Source organism: Castanea sativa, chromosome 6, assembly GCF_040712315.1.
Source record: "Castanea sativa cultivar Marrone di Chiusa Pesio chromosome 6, ASM4071231v1".
Lineage (NCBI taxonomy): Eukaryota > Viridiplantae > Streptophyta > Magnoliopsida > Fagales > Fagaceae > Castanea > Castanea sativa.
In genome coordinates, this window is record NC_134018.1 from 18,800,195 (window position 1) to 18,823,497 (window position 23,303).

The 23,303-nt window shown below is 38.1% G+C and overlaps 1 non-coding gene across 1 annotated transcript; it reads left to right on the top strand.

The window, feature by feature from the left end:
- The first annotated feature begins 7,398 nt into the window (after positions 1 to 7,398).
- On the top strand, positions 7,399 to 7,507 carry LOC142641877 (small nucleolar RNA R71). The gene has a single exon (XR_012845550.1). It is a non-coding gene; the product is annotated as a small nucleolar RNA R71 (small nucleolar RNA).
- Positions 7,508 to 23,303: the final 15,796 nt, after the last annotated feature.

Consider the following 23,303-nt stretch of genomic DNA (forward strand, 5'->3'; position numbering starts at 1 on the left):
GCAGCTCGTGGACATGTTGCTGTCAATGAAAATGGGGGCTGGGGAGACCCTCTGCAACTATGCTAACCGATACTAGGAGTTGTATAACGAGATCGGCAAGGGGAATGAAAAGATTGCGGCGAGCACTTTTCGAATGGGGTTGCCCAAGGATTCCAAACTGAGGGAATCCTTGACGAGGAGACCTCCTGAGGATATGAGGTAGCTGATGAGACGTGTCGAGAAGTATAAGTGGTTGGAAGATGATCGGTTACAAAGCAAGGGGAAGACCCCGGTCATAAATCATCCTTGGAATATCTGTTTCCAACCCAAAATCCAGAAGGATCTGAGGATTCAAGAGCCAGGGCTGAGAATGGGAGAAGTGAATGTAGCCTTCAAGGAACCAGTGCACAGGATTATCGATCGAATAAAAAACAAGTCGTATTTTAAGTGGCCGAACAAGATGGGGGGCGACCCATCGAGAAGAAATCAGAATTTGTATTATACATACCATAAAGATAAAGGGCACACCACCAAGCAATGCAGGGTGTTAAAAGATCATTTAGAGTAGTAGGTGAAAGTGGGGTATCTGAAAGAGTTTGTGGTGGCACCGAGAAATCAAGAAGCTGGGCATGCGTATTGGTTGCGCGGGAATCCCCTTCCACCCCTCTGGGAATAATAGAAGTCATCCACGCAGCTCCAAGAGACGTTCAGGCATCTAGGAAAAAAGGGGTATTGGTTGTAGTACCAGCAGAAAACTATATAGAAGAGCAATCCTCTGGAAAGAGGTTGAAGTACACCCATTGCTTTTAATGATGACGATATAGAGGGCACAATTCAACCACACAACAATGCATTAGTGGTTACGACCCAGATGAACGGCTTCATAGTAAAGAGGGTAATGATAGATCAGAGGAGCGGTGCGGATGTGATGTACCCCAACTTATATAAGGGGCTTGGTTTGAAGAAGGAAGACTTATCCAAGTATGATACTCCATTGATGGGGTTTGACGGCCATATGGTAATCCCGAAAGGATAGATTTCGCTTCCTATAAGTATGGAGGGTAAAGAGGTGATCGTAATGTTTATAGTGGTCACTTCTTTCTCATCGTACATCGTAATCCTCGAAAGGCCGTGGATTCATGCCATGGGGGTCGTGCCTTCCACCCTGCATGTGAAGGTCAAGTTCCGCACCGAGAAGGGAATCACTGTGATAAGGGGCAATCAATAGGTAGCTAGACAGTGCTTAGTGGACGCAGCCATTCGAGGAATCGGGCAAAGGGAGTCCACCACGAGGTGACCGGGGTTGACCCCGAGTTCATAGTTCACAAGCTTAGCGTGGACCCTCTGTACCCTCCTAAGAAGTAGAAGCCAAGAAGATCGGCTAAAGAGCACGTCAAAGCAGTAAGACAAGAGGTTGGAAAGTTGAAGGAAGCCGGGGCCATAAAAGAAACATTCTTTCCGAAATTGCTTGCAAACATTCTGGTAGTAAAGAAGAAGAGTGGTAAGTGGAGGGTTTGCGTTGACTTTACTGACTTAAACCGGGCATGCCCAAAAGACCCATTCCCGATGCCGAAGATTGATCAGCTGGTAGATGCCACTTATGGGCACCCAAGGATGAGTTTTCTGGATGCTTTTCAGGGTTATCACCAAATTTCCCTGTGTTGTGAAATTTTAAAATACTCGCAAGTGTACAAACCGTACCGAAGTATAGTTTGACAAGAACGAGGTCGAACCCACAAGGACTTGAATGAATGTAGGAAAATTAATTAAATCTTAACCAAATTAATCCTAATCTAGTTTAATAAAAATTGGTTATTTTGAAATTAAATAAACTAAGCAAATAGTTAAACTAAGCAAAAGATATAAAACAATAAAAAGATGTAAACAATCAAGGGAAATGAATTAAAATTTTGGAATCTGTCTTGTAAGTCATATCAGCATATATTTATGATCATTAATTTTTTCCAACTACTACATGATAATCTAGAAATCAATCTTACTATCATGGAAAATACTCTCATTAAAATCCTTATTTTAAAAATCAAAAGCATGTTCTTCTTCGCTTCTTAAGTATAAAATCAAATTATCAATTGTATCCGTAGCCAAACAAATCACAAGATATATCCAATTCTAAAAATCAAATCATAAATTGTATCTATTGACAGACAGATCACAAGCGATATCCAATTTTATAATCAGGAATTAATAAACCAAGCATTCAATTAATTAAGATAAATCCTAAATTATGAGAAAAACATGATTGAACTCATATCTGGAATCTCATCATAGTCAATTGATATGAAGCAAGAACAATTTAAATCATTAAAGAACAACTATTGTGGGAAAAATCAAATCACATAAATATTACTAATAATCTTTAACAAGGTTTCATCCTCAACCCTAGTTATAAATTTAGCTACTCATAGTAATTAAAATAAAACACAAGAATAAAATACTAAACATTAAACTAGACAAATAAATAAAACTAACTGTCATGGAAGAAAACCAAAGAAGTAGCCGCACTCTCTATGTTCAGCCCCCAGCCCTAGCACTAGCCTCCCTTGAATTTTGCCCTAAAGAGCCTTTAAATAGGTCAAGGAATCCTATTACAAGTTGAATTTCTGTTTGGGGAAAATTCCAGATTTTTAAGCTTCACTTAACCAACAATTTTGGCCCATTTAACGTCAGAATTAGGACTTTTGGTAAACTAAAAAGTTGTAGCCCATTAAGTTAAATTTCCAACCCAACTTGAATCATCTTGATTAAAAATATCTGAGCCGAAAGTTATGCCAAACATACTAACTGATGTGCAGGCTGGAATCCTAATCCGAATTGAACTTGGATTTGATGCAAATTTCCTTTGATTCCTTGCTCTAATTGGACTTAAATTTAATTGGGTTGGTCTTCTTTAATTTCATCATGGCCCTTGTAAAAGTAAAGTCCATTAGCTTTCTTCTTTGTACAAATCCACTTATTTAATTCCATTCTCCTACAAAAGATAAATTCATGCAATAAGATTCAATTAAGCACAAAATTGATTATTCACCATTATTCCAAAACCAAATATAAAATGCATGAATTATCTCAAAATAAGTATGATAATGCTTTCGAACAATGATATAAATATGCAAAATTAAGCTATTATCAATGCACATCAAATCCCCCCAAACCTACAATATGCTAGTCCTCGAGCAAAACAAATAAGAGTAAAACAAAACAAAGAAATAAAAATCAAAGAAAAAGAAAATCCTAACTAATCCACTTTCGTTGGAAATTTCGATTGCATTTAGCGTATGCAACAAGCCTTTAAACCCCTAGTTTACACTAGTAGACGAGTTGTAGTCTCGTGAGGGTTTGCAAGGAATATACCCACAAAATTTTGAGAATGAATACTAAAATAAACAAAACAAAGAAAATCAAACATTTTTTTTTTCAATTGCCTTTTGCAAAGAGGATTAGTTCAAGTTCAAAAACACTACAAATGTTAAAGAAATTTATCATGCCATCAAAACTCAATGTGAGTGAAAAGTGGTAGCCAACCCAAACATACTCTTAGTTTTAGAATAAACTTGACTCGAATCTCTATTTGAAAGTATGCTTCAACTTAAATCTTTCCAGTGTTATCACTCAACAAATGAAATCACTCAGAAATGGGGTGTAACACTCTCAACAACATATGTGAGCGGAATAATGTAAGCAAAATCAAATACCTCACTTATAAATCACATGAAAAACGCTTAATCAAGAAAGAACAAGTAGTCTCATGAAAAGATGCCAAAAATATTTATACCGCACCTTTTTCTTCTTAGTCATATCAATATCTGAACTACACAATCTTCAAGATCAAATAAGGACTTTATTAGGACGTAATGTAGGGTAAAAGCAAAGGGAATGAAATAAAAATGGGTGAAGGTAAATATAAGAAGTGTTTTCAAGATCAGTTCAAATCTTGATACTTTTTGGAATTTCCATTCAACACTGTTTCCTTTTTTTCAACTCTTCTTCTTCAAACCAGTACTCCTTCCTTACATCTTACTTCTCAAAATTTGATGAGAACCCTTTTTATTTTCTTCTTTTTGACATTTTTCCTTTTTTTTTTATTGAATTTTTTTTCTTTCTTTGACTTCTTTTTTCTTCCTTCTTTGAATTCTCACACAAACCACCATATTGAAACAAACTGATCAAATTCTATCTTGAAACACTATGGATAAGGGCTTTAAGAAAGAAAGGCTAATTAAAAGGCTCAACGGGGTGACTAGCGATAATGTATCAAGAAAGAAAAAGAAAAACACATATATGGCTCAAAGTAGACAAAAATGGCCTAATCTTATCTCTCAAAGACTAGTATAGTTCATTCAACATCAATGACTTCAAAAGATTCAAGTGTGGCATAAAATTAGATTTTTTTTTCTTGGCCAAAAGAAAGAACAATGAGACTACAACAAGGGAAACATGTTATGCACTTCTAAATGAACTTTAAGATTAGAAACAATAAATAGCCCTCAAAAAATAATGATTGACTCAAAACTCACAAGGGTTATAGTCTCCACATTGTTATCATCAAGATTTTCTAATCATTTTTATCCTTCAACAACAACTTGTGTCTAAGTGGCTACGTGCATGTGCAATGAATTGAGCATGAAAGCACTGAAATTATTTAAGCAGGAGTAGTATAACAAACTCAAAACATAGACCTCAAGCTAGGCAAAAGATTTTATTTTTTAACACAACTAAACAAAACAAAACAAAAAGATAGAAATCTATATACATCCCCCCCAAACCTAAACCAAAAATTGTCCTCAATGTTAAAAATGATACTCTCAAATATATGTCTTGAATGAAAAGAGAGCAAAAAAATTAATATGCAACATCAAAACCAAGTAGAAACAAGTAAGGTAAGGAGAAGGAGGAGACGTACCTTGATCGAGCTAATTGTTATAAATCTTAATTTCTGTCAAATATCAGCTAGAACAAAAGAGAATAAAACTAAACAAGAAAATAAACACAAATATTAATCTACAAACAGAAAATAAACAAGAAAAAGATTTTTTTTTTTTTTTTGCAAAAAAATTTAACACAACTAGAGATCAATCCTGATAAACAGGACCTTCCAAACCTCAACAACTCCATGGAGATAAATAATGCATATTATGAATGGACTAGTCCAATGATATTGTAACTTACCTGGATCAAAAACATGTTGGGAAGCTTTTGCAGTGTCTTCCAAGTGAATTCTTTGCATAACCATAGAAGAACTAATACTCTTAATATCAGCAATTTTCCAACCTATAGCTTCCTTGTGTTCTTGAGGTATACTTATCAATTGGCGTTCCCTAAGGTCATCCAAATCTGAAGCTATAATGACAGGTAAGGTCTTAGAAGAACCTAAAAAGGCATACTTAAGTGTGTCAGGTAATGGTTTCAACTCCAACTTTGGTGGTTCCACAGCAGATGGGGGTGGGGATGAAGAAAGTGGAAGAGGGATCACTTTTGGTTGCCAGCTATCAGTACTTAAGAGAGGAACAGAATCTAACAATGCATTGACCTCTTCAATTGAATGTTCAATATCAAAATTGCAACCAAAAAGATATAAGTAAGCCTCTAGAGGATCCTCATAACTCGATTGTAGGAAAGTATCATGGACTAGACTCTCAATCATGTCAACCTCACAGATATCCTCATTGTCTAGCACTTGTTTACTTATGTGGAAGATATTAAGTTCAACGGTCATATTCCCAAAAGAAATCTTCATTACACCACTCCGACAATTGATCAAAGCATTGGATGTGGCTAAGAAAGGGCGACCCAAAATGACATGGATTTGTGTACTGGCATTTAGAGCAGGCTCAGTGTCTAACACAACAAAATCAATAGGAAAATAGAATGCATCCACCTTAATTAGCACATCCTCAACAATACCCCTAGGGATTTTCACAGACCTATCAGCTAACTGAAGTGTCATGGTCGTTGGTTTTAACTCCCCCAAACCTAGCTGTAAGTATATAGAATATGGCAATAAGTTCACACTTGCCCCCAAATCTAGCAAAGCTCGCTCAATGAGATGATCCCCAATCTTGCATGAAATTGTAGGAGATCCTGGGTCCTTACATTTCACTGGATATTTATTCTGAATAATTGAACTGACTTGCTCTGTCAAAAATGCCTTTTTAGGGACATTTTTCTTTCTCTTCATTGTCACAAGATCTTTTAGAAACTTGGCATAAGCAGGAACTTGCTGAATTGCATCAAGAAATGGAATGTTTATTTGCACTTGCTTAAAAACCTCTAAAATGTCTCCAAATTGTGCACTTTTCTGAGGACTGATTAACCTTTGAGGAAATGGAGCTTTAGGAACAAACCTCTTATCAAGGGGGAAACTAAGATCCTGAATTGGAATGGAGGGTGGGTTGTCCTTCTTTTCTCCATGATCATCATGTGAACTATGAGTACCTTTTTCCTTTAACACAAATTTTCATCATCCTCCACTTCTGGCATTTTCACTTGATTATCAACTTGCTTACCAGACTTAAGGGTAGTAATAGACTGAACATGTTCTTGTCCATGAGTAGAACTAGAAGAACCATTGATGGCATATTGTCCTTTTGGGTTAGGTATAGGTTGACTAGGAAACTTTCCTTTTTGCCTCTCTCCAACTTAGGTTGCTAACTGGCCAACTTGATTTTCTAACTTTGAATAGCTTGAGTATTCAAATGGGTGGAACTTTTCATCTCTTGAATGGATTGACTAGTTGATTGCATGAAAGTTTTGAGAGACTCCTCCAATGATGATTGTTGTCTTGGTGGTGCTACAAACTGAGGAGGTGATTGAGGAATGGGAGGATATGCTTGAGTAGGTGGACGAAATTGACTTTGTTGATGCACTTGTTGTCCACCTACATTTGTGGGAGGCAGATTTTGCCTCCATGAAAAATTAGGATGGTTCCTCCAATTTCAATTGTATGTCTCTGAAAATGGACTAGTAAATGGTTTTCCATAATTATTCAGTGAATTTGCTTGCTCAATATAAAAATCAGGGTACCCAATTGCAAAGGGACACATTTGTGTTGTATGCGTAGGACTTGCACAAATAGAGCATGTTTCACTTTGAACTTGATTGATGGAATTCATCCCTCTACCTAAAGCTAAAGCCTCAACCTTACGAGTGAGATTGTCCAACCTAGCTTTTATGTCTAAATCTTCACTAACTTCATACAATCCTCCTTTCTTAATTCCAGGGGCAGATCTCTCTTTACGGTTGGAAAAATCCCATTGTTGTGAACTTTCAGAAAAATTCTCAACAAATTTGTATGCCTCATCATCTACAAGACTCAAAAATCCACCACCATTCATGGACTCAATCATGTTACGATTAGTCTGAGTCAAACCACTATAAAAATATTGTATTGGTCTCCATGTTTCAAAACCATGATAGGGACACTTTAAGATCAAGTCCTTAAATCTCTCCCAACTCTCATAAAATTTCTCTTGTTCATCTTGATAAAAATCTGCAATTTCTCTCCTCAAAGCATTAGTCTTGGCCATTGGGAAAAATTTAGAGAGGAATTTGGTGACCAATAGTTCCATGAAGTGATAGATCTAGGTGACAAAAAATTAAGCCATGCTTTTGCCTTATGCTTCAAGGAAAAAGGGAATAAACGCAAGCGAACAGACTCATCAATGAAATTCTGGAACTTACAAGTAGCACAAATCTCAAGAAAATCCTTCACATGCATATAAGGATCTTCTCTATCCAATCCATGAAAAGTAGGAAGAAGATGGATTATCTGTGGCTTTAACTCAAAATGTGCAGCAGTGGTTGTAGGCAATACTATGCAAGATGGAGGGTTGGTGGTTATGGGTGAGAACAACTCCCTAAGAGTTTTTGAATCATCTCCTGTTTCTCCCATTGTGGATGAATAATCAAAACTAACAAGACGATTTTCTTTATCACGTATCCAAGTTCTCATACACCATGCAAAAAGAATTTTTGTTTTTTGTTTTTTTTTTAAAAAAAAAAAAAATTAACTACAACTAGTAGAAGAAAAAATTCAAGTAAGACCTAATTTATTTTACTAACCAAGTCCCCGGCAACGGAGCCAAAAACTTGTTGTGAAATTTTAAAATATTCGCAAGTGTACGAACCGTACCGAAGTATAGTTTGACAAGAATGAGGTCGAACCCACAGGGACTTGAATGAATGTAGGAAAATTAATTAAATCTTAACCAAATTAATCCTAATCTAGTTTAATAAAAATTGGTTGTTTTCAAATTAAATAAACTAAGCAAATAGTTAAACTAAGCAAAAGATATAAAGCAATAAAAAGATGTAAACAATCAAGGGAAAGGAATTAAGGTTTTGGAATCCACCTTGTAAGTCATATCAGCATATATTTATGATCATTAATTTTTCCCAACTACTACATGATAATCTAGAAATCAATCTTGCTATCATGGAAAATATTCTCATTAAAATCCTTATTTTAAAAATCAAAAGCATGTTCTTCTTCGCTTCTTAAGTATAAAATCAAATTATCAATTGTATCCGTAGCCAAACAAATCACAAGATATATCCAATTCGAAAAATCAAATCATAAATTGTATCTATTGACAGACAGATCACAAGCGATATCTAATTTTATAATCAAGAATTAATAAACCAAGCATTCAATTAATTAAGATAAATCCTAAATCATGAGAAAAACATGATTGAACTCATATCTAGAATCTCATCTTAGTCAATTGATATGAAGCAAGAACAATGTAAATCATTAAAGAACAACTATTGTGGGAAAAATCAAATCACATAGATATTACTAATAATCTTTAACAAGGTTTCATCCTCAACCCTAATTATAAATTTAGCTACTCATAGTAATTAAAATAAAATACAAGAATAAAATACTAAACATTAAACTAGACAAATAAATAAAACTAACTGTCATGGAAGAAAACCAAAGAAGTAGCCGCACTCTCTATGTTCAGCCCCCAGCCCTAGCACTAGCCCCCCTTGAATTTTGCCCTAAAGAGCCTTTAAATAGGTCAAGGAATCCTATTACAAGTTGAATTCCCGTTTGGGAAAAATTCCAGATTTTTAGGCTTCACTTAACCGACAATTTTGGCCCATTTAACATCAGAATTCGGACTTTTGGTAAACTACAAAGTTGTAGCCCTTTAAGTTAACTTTCTAGTCCAACTTGAATCATCTCGATTAGACATCTGAGCCGAAAGTTATGCCAAACATACTAACTGATGGGCAGGCTGGAATCCTAATCCGAATTGAACTTTTTTTTTATGCAAATTTCCTTTGATTCCCTGCTCCAATTGGACTTAAATTTAATTGGGTTGGTCTTCTTTAACTTCATCATGGCCCTTGTAAAAGTAAAGTCCATTAGCTTTCTTCTTTGCACAAATCCACTTATTTAATTCAATTCTCCTACAAAAGATAAATTTACGCAATAAGATTCAATTAAGCACAAAATTGATTATTCACCATTATTCCAAAACCAAATATAAAATGCATGAATTATCTCAAAATAAGTATGATAATGCTTTCTAACAATGATATAAATATGCAAAATTAAGTTATTATCAATACACATCACCCTAGCTACCGAGGATCAGGAAAAGACTACATTTATAACCCCTGATGCTAATTATCATTACACCATGATGTTGTTCGGATTGAAAAATGCGGGAGACACTTATCAACGAATGATGATGAGGATGTTTAGGGATAAGAGTGGGCGTACGGTCGAGGTATACATTGATGACATGGTGATAAAAAGCAAGCAAGAGGGGCAGCATATAGGTGACCTTAAAGAAGTGTTTGAAATACTTCGGTGACACCAGCTGCGCCTCAATGTTGATAAGTGCGTCTTCATAATAGGGGCCGGCAATTTCCTGGGCGACTTAATCACTAAACGGGGAATCGAGGTTAACCCCAATCAAATTGAAATTGTGAAAGGTCTAAAACCGCCGAGTAATCTGAAAGAGGTTTAGAGATTGACCGGCATGTTAGCTGCCCTTAATCGGTTTATCTCCAAGTTCACCGGTCGGTGCCGACCATTTTATCAACTTTTGAAGAGGTGGAAGGGATTCCAGTGGAACGAAGAATGTGACAAGGCCTTCCAAGACCTAAAGGACTATCTTGGGTAGGCGCTAATGTTGACAGCCCCGGAGCCCGGAGAAGATTTATACATGTACCTCTCGGTATCCGAGCATGCTGTGAGTGCAGTATTGCTGAGAGATAATGGTGTGTAGCTACCAATATACTATATAAGCAAAAAATTTATTGATGCTGAGACGAGGTATTTACAGCTGGAGAAATTAGTGCTAGCACTAGTGCACTCTACCCGAAAGTTGCCTCATTATTTTCAAGCTCACACCGTCTATGTCCTAACCAAATACCATCTATAGTCGTTGTTGAGGAGATCTGACTTTACGGGGAGGATAGCTAAGTAGGGGACTCGTTTGGGCTCTTTCGACATTAGATACAAGCCAAGGAGGTCGGTTAAAGGTTAGGTTCTTGTAGAGTTCATCGCTGAGTTCTCACCCAAAAGGTTGGAGATGGCCTACCAAATAGAAGTTATCCCGTGGAAAGTATTTGTGGACGGCGCGTCCATCACGGTAGGGGTTGGAGCAGGGATCATGGTTATCACCCCGGAAAGAATAAAGCTGGAACATTCATTCAGATTAGGCTTTAGAGCCTCTAATAACGAAGCCGAGTATGAGGCTCTGTTGGCCGGACTGAGAGTTATCTCAGACTTGGGAGCTAGGGAGATGGAGATCTACAAGGATTCCCGGCTAGTAGTTAACCAAGTGTAGAGGGGCTTCAAGGCCAAAGATCCCCGGATGATTGAATACTTGCGGTTGGTGAAACAGAGTATGGGCAACATTTCAAGTGTGAGGGTAGAACAAGTGGCCAGAGGGCAAAACCGACACGCCAACTCCTTAGCCACGTTAGCATCGACGATAGCCAATGAGGTGCCCCGATTAATCAGGGTGGAATTGGTGGCTAAACCAAGTATTAGCGTGAAGATAGGAGTTTCACAAGTCACCACTACCGAGCAGTGCTGGATGGACCCTATCATCGATTTTCTCGCTAAAGAGCGAGTTCTAGAGGACGAAAAGGGAGCAGCCAGAGTGCACTGAACTGCTGCTCGATGCTGGTTATCTGCCGATCGAAAACTATATCGAAGGTCATTCGAGGGACCATACCTACAGTGTCTGCGCCCTAGCCAGATTGAAGAGCTTCTAGCTGAGCTGCATGAAGGTGTGTGCGGTAGCCTTGTGGGTGGACGTTCATTGGCTCACCGAGCAATGACTTAAGGGTTTAGTGGCCGTAGATGCGAAAGGATGCCATCGAGTATGCACGGAGGTGCGAATAGTGTCAAATACACGCCCCAACGATCCTTCAACCTACTGGGAACTTAAACCCTGTAAGTAGCCCATGGCCATTCGTACATTGGGGGCTGGACATAGTCGGAATGTTTCCTCGGGCGACAAGCAACCGAAGATTTATGCTTATAGTAATGGACTACTTCACGAAGTGGGCAGAAGCGGAGGCACTAGCAAACATCCGAGATGTAGATGTCAAGAAGTTTGTATGGAGAAACATTATAACAAGATTTGGAGTGCCAAAGTCCCTTGTGTCAGACAATGGATTGTAGTTCGACAGTAAAGCCTTCCATGAATTTTGTAACAATCTTGGCATTACGAACCGGTATTCTACCCCGGCATACCCACAGAGTAACGGCCAAGTTGAAGCCACCAATAAGTCGATCGTCAACGGATTAAAGAAAGGGTTAAAAGGTGCCGAGGGTAAGTGGGCCGAAGAGTTGCCTAATGTTCTGTGGGCATACCAGACGACCCCGAGGAGATCCACGGGAGTTACCCCATTTTCTTTAACCTTCAAAGCAGAGGCTGTCATACCGGCCGAGATAAACCTATGCAGCGCCTGAGTCGTAGAATTCACTCCAGCCGAGAATGAAGAATCAGTGTTCAGACAGCTAAACTTGCTGGAGGAGCACCGCGAAGCAACGACCATCCAGTTGGTAGAATATCAGTAGAAGCTCGCCCGAAGATACAATAGAAGCGTAAGGAGAAGGGAGTTTACCGCAGGAGATCTAGTGCTTTGTAAGGTTGTCGGGAATACCCGAGATGTCAACGCAGGAAAATTGGCACCGACTTGGGAGGGACCGTATAGAATTATTGCTATTGTAGGAGCAGGGGCGTATTATTTGGAGGATCTGGCTGAGAGACCACTCCTCCAGCAATGGAATGCCCACAATCTGAAGAAATTTTATCACTAGTTATCCGTACGTGAGGGTACCCGTTCAGTATAGCATTATATGCGCATATTGTTAATTAATACAAAAGCGATGTTTATTCATGCAGGTGTATTCGTTCTTATGATTCCTTCATTTTCAACTCATTTACCCTGATAAATATGTGTGCAAAGGGAAGTGAAATATTCTAAGGACAAAAACCTATTCTCGGTTCGATCTTCATCACCGAGCAGGTGGAAACCTTAAGGTAAAATATTCTAAGGACGGAAACCTATTCTTGGTTTGATCTTCATCACCGAGCAGGTTGAAACCTTAAGGTAAAATATTCTAAGGATAGAAACCTATTCTCGGTTCGATCTTCATCACCAAACAAGTGGAAACCTTAAGGTGAAATATTCTTAGGGCAGAAACCTATTCTCGGATCGATCTACATTACCGAGTGAGTGGAAACCTCACACTAAATAATCCTAAGGATAGAAATCTTCCCTCGGTTCATTTTCCCTTGCTAGGCACGCAAAACCCAAAAATTGAAGCTACATCTAAGGTTTGAAACTTGTTCTCGGTCCAATGTTTATTATTGAGCGAGTGTCGACCAAGAGTCAAAACATAGTCAACCTTGGTGTGGGTTCCCTACCACTGTGAGTGAGAAAGTAAGGTATGATGAGCAAATGGACCACAGTCATATGTAAACTCGGTAATTATCAATAAGGATGGATGTGTTTAAAAGTAGTGGGAGGGGGAAAACAGTAAAACACATAAACTTCCATCTCGACAAGATTAATTAAAACCATTCAAAAGTTAAAGAAATTGTTTTATCGCTACAGCCCGGCAATCTAGGCTTGCCAAATATAAAACCAGTAAATAACAAACAAAAAACTAAATATTCACGCAGCAGGGTCAGTAGGTTGAGTCTGAGTAGCAAGTTGCCCAGGTACATCCTTAGCTGACTGAACTGTAGGGGGGGTCTGGTTTTGAACATCTTCAACTCCGGTACATATATTGCTTGTGACCTCCAAATCAACCATTTCTACATGGGAATCAAACGCCCGCACTAGATCCCTTATGCTTGGTGTATCCTCCTCGTCCATGGCACTAGCCCGACTTTGAATGGGAGGGGGGGGGGAGGGGCCGGATAGGGGATCTTCTCGGGATTCCATAGTGGAGAATCCTCAACCACTCCCATTGCTTGAAGGGCAGCCAACCACCCCTCCCCAAACCCATGATGCCGGGCTTGGTGAATAATAGGCTCCACAGAATTTTCCGCCTCTGTGAAACCTACGTTATACCACTTTTCTTTGAAGGCTTCAAGGGCTTCTTTCAAATCGGCGATCTGGTCAGCTTGGGCCAGATTTAGGCTATCTGCCATTGCCAGTTTGAGCTTAGTCTCACCTAGTTTGGTCACCATGTCTCTTAGCTTGCTGTCTGCCACCAACCGGGCTTTCTCGGCATCTATTGCTTTTCTTTCAGAAGCCCCAGCAGCTTCACCCTTCTCCTTAGCCATGGCCTCAGCAATGGCTTTCAATGCCTTCTCCCGATCAATTACCTCGGCTGCCTCCTTAATGACATAAGTCAGCTGCGCGACCTGATGACATAACAGTAATAGAACGATAAGATGAGAAAGATACCTACGTATTGCAACGCATGAAAAAATAGGAGATAGAAAATTACCGCAACGGTGTGCCATTGCAGCCACCTAGCTAGTAACTTGTCATTGCCATCTGAAAAGAAGTGCGCATCCTCGGGCAAAAAGAGGCCTCGCGCCAAACTCTGAGCGACCCGCCCCTATTGCCTTGTGCCCACGTCTGTACGCTAGCGGTTGCTGATAAAGGCTCGTCGCCCAATCTAAAGATGGGCTGCCAACCAACCTCGGGCTAGGAAGAGGATGCTACATTGGTCCTGACCTGGACCACTGGTTGAGAAACACCTGTTGTCTCCTGGATCTTGGGCCCACCTTTTGCGCAGGGTGGGGTCTTTGGTGGAGCATCACCCGGGTCAAGAGTGGTTTTTTCGGTGGTGCGCTTCCTCTTTTTTCCTTCACTAGCAGGAATAGTCTGACCCTTCCCTTAGGGGAGTTGAAGTTGAGCCGCGGGGCTAGCCCCAGGCAGAAATCGGGCAAGAGTCATCGTTCTCTACTTCATCATTTTTCCTACTTGGTCGGATTTGGTGCCCAAAGTGCTGATCGACTCGACTGCTTCTTTTTCGGCTACTGGGGTGGGGGCTTCAGGCTGTTCAACGGCTTCCTGTCTCTTACGGTTTTGGGACACACGTTCGATGGACTCGTCCCTCACTGGTGCAAGATCGTCCACGGTAGTATAATGGGGGCCGAGGTCCCGAGCTTCGCTAGTAGTGAGTGCAGGTGGGAGGAATTTTGCGTGTCGAAAGTCTAGGTATGATATAAGTGAACTATCTACTAAAAGCACCTGGCTGAAAGATTGCCATGTAGTATACACTGGGTTAACGCTGAGTATCAAATGGGACGCTTGAAGTTACCCGTCGTCGTGCACGGAAATTTTTGATCTAAGTACAAAATTAAGATCTCGCACGTTTACAACTCGGAGATCCAGCTGGAACCTTTTTGATTCTACAGTAAACCAACAAATGGACCCATCAATTCAATACGCAAACAATAAGAAAATGCAAAACTAAAGCAAATGGGGGTTCTCGGTACCAACCAACATCTCGTGGCGAAAGCGGGCAAGGTAGCTCATCGGCAAGGCAGTTGCCACGCACCCGAACAAACTCTCCTGTCGAGTTTCTATTGGAGTCAGGCAAGCAAGATATAAGCCGGACCCGCCTATCTCTAGTCTTTAAATAATAATCACTTGAAAAATTGCTGCACAATTTATACATGAAATTGATGTCATGATGGTTCAGTTTCAACTCAAACATTTGATTCAGTCGGCTGACATAACTAACGACTCTATAAAAATTGGGAGGGAGCTGGTCGAGGCATAAGCCATAAAACCCTAGGGTACTTATGATGAGAAGGTCTACAGGAAATCTAACACCACCCTTGAGTATGGACATCAGCGGAAAGAACGCAACGTTCAAACCAATTGCCCTCTCAAGAGCGATGTCGCCCTCATGGCAGTACGCAATATCAACATCCCCAAGGACACCAAAGGTTTCTCTAAAATTGGCCAAAGCAGCCCTAGGGGTAAGAAGATGAGAAAATCTCATTCTTAAAGTATGGAGTAAAGAAGAATTGAAAAAGCAAAAGGTAAAGAAGACTTACTTTGGGCTCTAGAGAGTGAGGAACTGGAGTAGTGTGTTTATGCGCAGAAGAAGGATGCTCGGCAAGAGAGGAGATCGAAAGAGAAAGGGCGTAAAAGGTGAAATTGGAACCCAGGGATGGCTATATATAGAGGCTAAGGCATTTAATGATGCGAGAAGCGGGAAAAAACTCTCTCAACTCTTCTTGGTAACCTTCCTACACATGTGGGTGCAGTTCACGAACCGTCAGACGGTTCGCCAACCGACAGGCTATAATTACTAACATGACAGCCTGGCACGACACTACTTTCAAGAGGACTTCGATAATTACTTTTTCTGTGCACCGAAAGGCGCTCAATATTCTCGGGAGACCTCCATTGCGACTTGGATTACTCTCGGTTCCCCTTCAATGACCCACCCGCTAGATTCCTTGGATACATTGGGTTCTCATTCCTTGATTCACTACCGAGAGCCTAGCATGAATCAAGGGGGGGCTATTGTACGAGGAGTTACTCTTCCTCAAGCCCATTGATTATAAAAGCCCGTCATAATGGTGCCACGTGTAATACCTTGCACTCGTTGAGCCCATGAACTCATCCCAGGCAAACTTTGATGCCCATCAAAAGCCCGAAACCACGAGACAAAGACACTTGTGACATGAACGGCAAAGGTGAGATCCTACCTGGTCGGGGAATGCAATCTCCCGGAAAGATGAGTCCCGGAATGTTCGGCATCACCTAGGGAGTATCACTATCGGACAGTCCCTCTAATGGTGGAACCAGTTCCAATGCCACTCTCACCACCTCCCACTCCCAACTAAACAACCACTTAAGAGCAATAACATTGGACCTCTCTTCCCACTCACCATGAAAACAATCATGACCCTTCCATTAGCCTTAGGCTATAAATAAGAGATAGGAATTTGAGAGAAAGGGTTGGTTTTGGGGGGGGGGGGAGGAGAATAGAAACTGAGAAAAAAGGGTGACCATTCTGGGAGAGAAAGGGAGAGCAAGTCTAAGAGTACGAAAAACAAGGGTTCTTGGGTTGCCGGTCATAGAATCACCAATAGTAGGAAATCTAAAGCCCACAATATAAATAGATTGTGAGCCCAGATAGAAGTTGGACCCAACAACTACTTTTGGGTACGCACAAGAGTGATGAAGCAAAATTTGTCAATTGATAGGTTCGTCCAGATCAAACGGGGAGGACTAACATGATATCCTTGCACAAGATTGACAGCGGATCGTGACGGTCATGGGCATGGTGCCAGCCAATGAACTTCCATGGCAAAGTCAGATAAATTAGAGAGAAAATGTTGAGAACTAAGAATATTATGATGTCTGTACCTTTGTTTTAGGTTTGATGTAGTTTATATAGGCCTTTGCCTTTCTAGCCGTTGGGGCCTTCAATGGTGGCTTAAGGGCCGCTTTTGTAACACCTCTGATGATTAATGGGGTGATATGAAAATCCTCCAACAATCATGTTTCCGAGTTCGTCTATGTGAAACGATTCATGCATTAAATGCTTCCTTTTATGGTGCTCTGGTCATCCAATGTCCTCTCTAGATGATGGGAATTTCTCGATTCATCAAGGAGCAAAAATAAACTAAAAAGTAAAATAAGCTAACTTTTTATCAAATCTCAAATGCAACCTTAGTATAGTCCCTGCAATTGAGGATAATATTGTACGTATAGAAGAAATTTATCATTTGTATGTTTTCTGCAGCCCTAAATGCTGATATACCTATTACTTTGACTCTAAAAAAATTTCTAACTTGTTCAAAAAAAAATAAAAAATAAAAAATAAAAAAGAAGAAGAAGAAGAAATCCCTCATTGAATTGAATTTAATTGCCCTTAATAATGATAATATTGTTTTTATTTTATTGATCATGGAAAACTTGTGTTTGAATTCAATTGAGAAACCCAATCTACTATTATACTTAAGTTTTTCACCTTCCCAAAACTATTACAATATCCCCTTCCAATTTAATAGCCACCCATAAGACTCTTCTCATCAACCGTTGCTTTCTTTTCAATTTCTCTTCGTTAATGGTTCCTCACGATGCTCTCATGTAATCACATTTTATTTAGCTTCTCTCCCTTTTTTAATAAAGAGTTTTCTTATTTAAAGCTTAGAAAATATTGAGAGGTACAAAATTCTTCTTCTTTTTTATTGATCTTTTAGTTTGATTCCTAGTTCAATTTCTATTTAGTTAAGAGGTACAAAATTGATTTTGAACTTATTTTTTTCCATAATAGTCTAATTTGGTTGATTTTAATAGCTATTTATTTTAAGATTTCTTTATAGGGACTTTGTCATATTTAATTTTATTGATTTAATTTTATTGCCCTTAATAATGATAATATTGTTTTTATTTTATTGATCATGGAAAACTTGTGTTTGAATTTAATTGAGAAACCCAATCTACTATTATACTTAAGTTTTTCACCTTACCAAAACTATTACAATATCCCCTTCTAGTTTAATAGCCACCCAAAAGGCTCTCCTCATCAATCGTTGCTTTCTCTTCAATTTCTTTTTGTTAATGGTTCCTTACAATGCTCTCACATAATCACATTTTAATTAACTTCTCGTCCTTTTTTAATAAAGATCTTTCTTATTTAAAGCTAAGAAAATATTGAGAGGTACAAAATTCTTCTTCTTCTTTTTATTGATCTTTTATTTTGATTCCTAGTTCAATTTCTATTTAGTTAAGAGGTAAAAAATTGATTTTGAATATATTTTTTTACCATAATGGTCTAATTTGGTTGAATTTAATAGCTATTTATTTTATGATTGCTTTATAGTGACTTTGTTATATTTAATTTCTATGAATATTATTTCTTATAAAAGTAGTCCAACTTTTGTCAGATTTAATATATTTTTTAAAAACTGATGCCGGAAGACATATATATATATATATATATATATATATATATATATATATATATATATATGTATATATGCCATACTTTGAATTTTTCTTAAATAGCAAATCAATATGATAGTGTTACCTCAACCCCCTAACCAAAAATTTCAAGCTTTACCCCTATATATATATATATATATATATTTTGATATTAGAGTCTTTCCGTAGTACCCAATTCTACCTCTCTCCTCATTTAGTTTTCTATAAACTCAAATTTTAGTAATATGTAGCCAAAACACACACACACACACACACACACACACACACACACACGTGCGCGCGCGCGCGCGCATATTTTGTTTACTAAAAAACAAAAAAAGGTGTTACTTGATTCAAGAGCCTTGAATGTCAATTGGTTGTCATTTTCTTATGTTTCTAATAGAATTATTTAGCATTCAAATTCTCCCTCTCCCAATTTTTGAATTATAAAATAAATAAAAGTAGTAGTATTTTTTTCCGAGAAAAAGGTAAGATCATATAAATTAAAAAACATCAATTTTGAATACAACCTCCAAATCAGAGGGTAGTTCTTCTACCCAAACATCGAAATCTGCAAATGAAATTGCTCTTCTGGCGAGGGCATGAGCTAACATATTCCCTCTTCACCGCACATGGATAAACTTACAAAACTGAAACTGACGAACCCATCAACGTGTCTCCTCAATCACATTCGCATACAAAGTGTTGCAGCAAACTGAAGTATTCAATGCCAAAACCACCCGAAGACAATCACCCTCCACCAACACCTTGGATAAACACATTTCCTGCACAAAAAGAGCTACACTGCAAGCTGCCATGGCTTTTGCCATCTCCACAGAAAGAGAAAGAGGAATCCTCTGGACAAAGCAACAATGATCTCTCCATCTGAGTCTTGTATCTCCACCCCAATACCTACACAACCAAAACTCTTAAACATAGCAGCATCAAAGTTCACCTTATATAAACCTTCTGGTGGATGAGACCAATGCACAGGAGTAGCAAGAACACTCGGCCTAACATCAGACTTGCACGCTTCAAAGAATTCCCGCACTAAAGAAATTGCTCTCTCACCAACTTCCTTCAACAGCCAAGTTGGTTGGTTTTCTCTCAATTGATTGTGCCTCTGCCATAGACACCAGGTGACAGGCCAAAAATGTATTGACCCCTTGTGATAAATTAATTGATTAATTACCCAAGTTTATTAATTAATCAAAATTAACATGCAATGTACATGGCAGCACAAACAAATCACCAATTAAAGTATAATGCAACGGAAAATAAAGTTGACACGGTGATTTGTTTACGAATGGGGAAAACCTTTGAGGCAAAAACCCCACCGGGTGAATTTAAGGTCACCACTCCCGAGAATCCATTATTATCAAAACAAGCGATTACAAGTAAGGGAATCCCAGTACCTTATTCTAACCTATAGTTAAACCCTTATCCTAATACCCAATTGGACTTGTTCTGTAGTGACAATCTCTCCTTTTGATGCACGACTCCCAAAACGTGACGAACCAATCGATGTGTGAATCCCAGTACGCGGCTTACTTCTTTGCACAAATCCTAGAACGTGACTAACACCACAGTAACCCTTTGATTGTTATAGTTGATTTGCAGTAGCTTCACATAGAAACACCAATAAGATCTTCAATGTTGGTGCAAGACTCTTTGCTTGGTTACAGAACCCAAAGGCGTACAAGAAATGCAGCAAGAACTCTTTCTTCTATAGGAGAAGGCTAGGGTTTCAAAAAGAAAACCTTATGAAGCTCTCTAAGGTTAGGTTTTTTCTTTTTCCACCTCCTTTAGATAGGAGCTTAATGGACTCTCCTATTCCAAATAGGTTTACACAAACCTTGGGCTTTCCTACTCCAATAAGGATTATACAAAACCACGAACTTTGGGTTTTCCTAGTCCTATGAGGATTATACAAACCCGTAAACAAATAGCCTTTTAGAATAAAAATGTTGTTGGCTATAGTCTGAATCTCATAAGCTCGATAGATCGAGACATGTGTCGAGCTTTAATGAATCTCAACAAATCGAGCTTCTGTCGAGGAGGTATCGAGACCTGCACATTGCACTTTTCTTAAGCAGTTCTTCAGTAATTTTCATGTCTTCAATTTAACCACTTGTAATGATCATCTTGAACTTACTTAGATTTATCCAAATACAAGTAAAGTACATTTTGTCAAAGGATATGCCAATTACATAAAAATATGTCCCTACAAATCTCCCCCTTTGGCAATCGGTGACAACCACAAGAGTACATTGAATTTCCTAGAATACATTCTACTCAAGATTACAGAATAAAGAAGTTTAGTCTAAAAGATCTGAACCTTGGAAGTTGCTGCAAGAAGAAGGTTTGGAATCTTGACTTGGCTTGAACTTGTCTTTCCTGAAATGCACTAAACAAAACACATCAAGGTACCATGTGGAAAATAATGACAAGTTAAATAAACAAGAAACATGTGTATAGAGAGAGAAAAGAAACAACACATGTGAGACAAAGAGTGAAACACATACATCATCATCAAATATAGAAACAACACATGATGTATGTAAATGGTTGCAAAACCAAAAGACACACAACACAAAAACATATCAATAACAATGTGTATCAAACTAACTTTCCCCCTAAGTTAGTTACATAAAAAACTTTGTCCCCCTTTTTGACACAATTGTCAAAGGGCATAAAAAGCCAAAAGACCTGACCAGAGATAGATAGAAAACTGATATAGAGGGAACGGGAGAACAAGGAACCATAGACCTACAAGAAAAAGAAAAACAAGATGCTATGGACACAAAGGGAAAAAAATGCAAAACAAAGAAAAATGAAACACATGTAAGGGTATCTCAATCGATCGAAAGGTGTCAAGAAGCTATCGAGCAGAAGCCAACCTCAATGGATCAAACAGCTATCGAGCATCTATCAAGGAGACAGAAACTTTCTCGATGGATCGAGAAGTTGTCGAGAAGCTATCAAGATTGCGATAAAAAGAAGTTGAAGAGCTTAATAGATATCCTAGCTGTCGAGAGGTATCGAGGAGCTGTCGAGATTGCTTAAAAACAGTTTTTTAATAAGAGAAAAACACAAACATGAATGCAATCAAACATGCTACATTACCAAGGATCCAAACAACAATTTTAGCTCTCAAAAACATCTCTCAACAAAAAATGTCATGCTTTTAGATCCAAAACACACACTAAACAAGTCTAACGAATTTTATATTTCAAAAATAAGTTAAGACAGTTTAGTGAGCATACATTAACACATGCAAACTTTGTGATGGCCAAATCACATTGTACTTGCACATGTATCAAAAGTAGCAAAGAATATTGCATATTGTGCGTAAAAAGCATCGCAAGATTGCATGAGTGTCTACATGTTTTGACAATTTGAGATATGAGTAAATCAATTTAACTCACACACGATTATAACTGCTTGATAGGGACTATTACCTTCGAGGTACATCCTATAACTCCCACATCTCCTAGAATACACGCTTGCAATCATAATTTAAAGCATTTTGTTTCTTTGCATATTTTTCTTTTATTAAGCATATCATGCATGGGCATATAAAAGAGAGAAAAGAAATACGCAATGATGTTAAGCTTTTTGACATAGCACTTTTGTTATGCCAAAACATACAGATGTCATTTCATGATTGGCGGGCAACAGTGGTGAGATGGTTATTTATGCATTTTTCTTCAGATTTTCTAGTTCTTCCTGTCAAAAAGAGTGATACGGGTATTAAGTAGAAGAGATAACTTAATCTTACTCATCACAAACAAAAGCCACAAAGCTCACTTGCTTAGTTGTGCATAGAGATGCTCATCTAAGCTACAAGAGATACAGAATTTAGAAAACTTTGTTTCATTGGCCATTCAAGGTACACAAGTACTAATGTACACAAACACACACTGTTTTTGTATTTTTTTTTTCCTTTTTTATTTTGAAAAAAAAAACAAAATAAAAACTAAACAACTAAACAAAAATAGACAAACTACATGAAAGCATAAAAGAAAGATGCAAATGCATGAAAGCATGGTTCCAAAAGCAAATAATAAATCAAGCAAAGATAGTCCTACTTTAGATAGAAAGAATTAAAGTAGAGGACAATAAAAAAGATAATTAAGTCTTAGGTTCCTTTCTCACCCACACAGCACGAGTCTTTGGCCGTGAAGATGAAAAGGCATGTATCTTAATATGTCTACTAAAGGACATAGAAGAATTAGAATTCTCCTGAAATTGAGTTAAAAAGTTCAAAAATTTTAATAACTCACTAAGAATAGGTACAGAGCCTTTAGACAAAGGATGAGACCTATTTGTCACTAACTTATGAGGAAACAACTTGAAACAATTAGGGCGAGTGTGACCGGAAGCACCACAATGGTGACAAACATGAGTAGTTTTAGAGCTACTCGGCTTCCTAGAAGGAGGTCTAACCTTAGAGGTTGACAAAGACCTCAACTTAGGACAATTTGGCCAAATATGACCAATAATATGACAATGATGACAAGTGGGGACAAATTTAGAATTTTTATTCAACCTAGGAGTTTTAGACATAGGTTTAGAAACTTCAGCTTTAACATTAGATTGTTTACCTTTGTTTATCCTAGCAATATTAGCCTTCAACTCTTCATTATTCCTTTTAAATGGAGGATTACAAAAATCTTTTTCTTTTGAGTTAGGCTCAACAACAAGTTTGGCACTAGTTAATTTTTCAACTTTAGTTTTAAATTCAACTAGTTGCTCTTCCAAACTCTTAATTTTGTCCACCTGAGATGCAATTTTATTTTTAAAATTCTCATTCAAATTATTATCTTCATCCAATTTTGCAATCAAATCATCTCTTTCAAGCTTGACCTTTTTAAAATTAGCTTTTAATTTTGTAGAACTTTTAAGAGATCTCA